The 3306-nt window shown below is 35.2% G+C and overlaps 1 long non-coding RNA gene across 1 annotated transcript; it reads right to left on the reverse strand.

Annotated features, from left to right (window-relative positions):
• Window positions 1-714: 714 nt before the first annotated feature.
• On the reverse strand, window positions 715-1870 carry LOC134282265 (uncharacterized). The gene is made up of 3 exons (XR_009995255.1): window positions 1734-1870; window positions 1275-1615; window positions 715-1028 (listed from the first exon to the last, which is right to left on the reverse strand). It is a non-coding gene; the product is annotated as an uncharacterized LOC134282265 (long non-coding RNA).
• Between the last annotated feature and the right edge of the window lie 1436 nt (window positions 1871-3306).

The raw sequence follows: 3306 nt of genomic DNA on the forward strand, positions 1-3306 counted from the left end.
CTACTTATACGGTATTTGCTGACAAGGTCTTTGTATCGACCATAGAACTTAAGAAATGATGACTTTAAATGAGACTGCTAATATTCTTGTTTCATCAACTTGCTTGTCAATAATTTACCTCGTTTTAGAAATTGTTCATACGTAGATCATGCTCTTGTATATTGAAGAAACTGAGAGATATAAACCCCGTATGCAGGTGATGAATGTATATTGCTGCATATTAAGTAACATCTTTCCTAGTCAAGGGTTTTCGGTTAATGCGGACAGCATATTAAGTAAGGTAAGTTGACATTGAAGAGTTGAAAGTGAATCTCTTTTGTTATAACGCTTGGTTGTAAGATTACCTGTAAAGTCTTTTTCAAGCAAAATATCCAAATATGAAACAGATGTTTCACACTCTGTTGTATCTTTTATCTCAAGCTCACCAAGATATATCATATCAACAAAAGAATGGAAATAACCATACGATACGTCGTCGATATCTAAATTTCGAGATGAATGCCACAGCAAGTTTTCTTCTTTTTAGGTTTAAATTTTGGACAAATTCTGCTTTATATAAAGACAAAATTAGGCATCCTAATGTTATTACAAATGGTACCCAATGGAATTTCAATAGATTGTTGGAAAACCTTGTCCTCAACAACCATATGGATATTATTATTCAGAAACTCAACTCAAGCATCTTTTTAATGTCAAATTCAGAGTACCTGTGTGTACAATCAGAATCTCTTTAACTAAATAATTTTACAAATGACCCGTAGCAAGGTGTGTAAATTTACGAGTTCCATTTTTATTGAAAAAGCAGCTGTCACTGATATTCTAAATCGGCCGGACTTGAATTTATTCTGGGGAATAGCTGTATATGAGCTTTAAAAGTTGCAATGCTGTAGATTTTGATAAATTTTGTAATGTCTTATTTCCCAAAACGTCCCTATGATTTCTTTGTATCCACATCTGATTTTCACCACTAGTCACATGAGTAAGTCAGCCGCGATGGCTAGCCTTTCTATTGACCCTGAGATGCCAACCTTCAATAAATAAAATTTAATTCATTTATAAATGACATCTCTTTTTTATTAAACATTTGAAATACTTAATAATAATAATAGATATACTTATTACTTAATAATAAAACACTTAATAAATAAATATTTAACTAGTTTTTAGGTGTATCTAACTTTAAATTCTAAAGATTATATTTACTTGGAATAAATTACAAAAAAAGTTACATCATAATGTGATAAAAAGTTAAAATACATAAATAAAATAAGCACCTTCTACATAGTTGTTATTCCAGACGGACTGCTGGTAGACTGTCCTGGACGATTGAAGGAAGATGGCATGGTGCATCCACTGACAGTCGGTGAAGTTGACAAGGTACTGGAGGGGCGCAGTGTTGGCACTTTCCATCAGTGTCTGAAATGTGACAGGGATGTCGCGTGCAGGTAGGAAGCTTAAGGGTAAGGCCATGAGCTACTGTGAGTAGCAGTGATAGCTTCCCTCTTCATGAAGGTAGATGGAGATGTTTTCATGGCCTGGCACCAATGGAACTGCATCCCTTGGTAACAGCATCATGGAATTCTGTAGAATACCATAGAAATGGCATTCCAGGCAACTGAAATAAAATTTACAGCATATTAATTATATATATTATGTAGCTAATTTTTTGGGTTGTTAAATAAGATGTTTGAATTGTAAGCCTCTTTATTTAAGATATTTTGTAAGCCTCTTACAAAACTCAAAGTCCACCATGAACGTCTCTACAATTTGCCTTGTTGGAAGAGCTTCAAGGATGGCATTGAACTTATCTACAACAAAACTAGAGGTACTGTGAGCAATGAGCTCACTAATGATACCCCGCCTCCCATATTAAATGTCCATGTTTTGCTATATACTGTTTTACGGTAATGTTTAAAGAGGAATAACTCGTCGTATCTAATGTTATTCAGAAGCCACCATATACAGTGACGTCATAGGTAAGAATATACAATGTAATGGCAATGTCCACGTTTTGCTATGGGAAACCTAAAATACGTGTCGAATAAAAAAAAGTAAAAAAGGAGGTGCACAATGGCAATATGTAATAAAGATTCTGTGAAAGTTTCATTAAATATCACTCAGAAGAATAAGAGGAGTTGCGGATAAGAGATGGGTACCCCAAAGCGTAACAGACCGACGGACGGACAGCTATACAGATGGACAGACATCCCAATTACTATATACCCTCCCACTTTTCAAGCGGGGGGTACAATAAGAGGCCCCTGGGCCTTATAGGTCACCTGAGCATTATGCAACAACTTTCCAGTGATTGACTTTGATTCATGTTTTAAGCCAGATGCTATGACATTCACAATTTTGAAAAAGGCACTATTGGTCATCATAACAATATACTTCGCATTGCTTAGTTTGTTTAGTTAATACCCATACGCAGGGTAGGGGAACAAAAAATGCATTTCAACTAATCAGTAATATTCAGCAATAATCTGTAGTGCCCCTACCACACATGAACCCCTGATCCTTCGGCCTAGACCCACACATTGCACAAGTTTTGAAAAGGCATCCTTGCTTTTCAAAAATATTTGATTAATATTAAGGAGCAGATTTCAAACAATTCATTCATTTTCAGTATATAAGTACAGCCCCCTCTATGGTACCCCTGACTCTGGGGCCTTGAAATTCACAATTCTGGAAGATTAGGGCCCCATGAATTTCAAAATTTTGGTAGAGGACTCAATGCTGATTACAATCATGCAAACAGTTTGCTTGATGTCCAGGAGTAAAGAAGACTTTTAAAGATTGCACTAATTTTAGTGGTTTTGGCTCAACCCCTCAGGCCCCAGGGGGGAAGGGATCATGAAATTCAGAATTTTTATTCCCCTTCACCCATAGATGCTTTATGCCAAATTTGGTTGAAATTGGTTCAGTGGTTGCAGAGAAGCTGAAATTGTTCAAATGTTAACGCACAACGTACGAAAACGGTTAGCAATTAATAGGTCACCTGAGTTTACTCGGGTGACCAAAAAATGCTACTCCTCCTACAGTTTTGTACGACGGCATATTCGTGCCATTTTAACAATGTAGAATTTTTTTTAAAATCGTTTGAACGATTTAAGAAAACGTTTGTACGATTTCACAAAACGTTTGTACGATTTAATAAATCGTTTGTTTGTAAATCGTTTGTACAATTTATTAAATCGTTCATACGATTTATCAAAATAGTTTGTACGATTTTTATAAATCGTTTGAACAATTTAGGAAACCGTTTTTACGATTTAAGAAAACGTTTGTACGATTTAAAAAATTGTT

This window comes from Saccostrea cucullata, unplaced genomic scaffold (genome assembly GCF_032062105.1).
Source record: "Saccostrea cucullata isolate Sc308-1 unplaced genomic scaffold, CSIRO_AGI_Scuc_v1 ctg14234, whole genome shotgun sequence".
Lineage (NCBI taxonomy): Eukaryota > Metazoa > Mollusca > Bivalvia > Ostreida > Ostreidae > Saccostrea > Saccostrea cuccullata.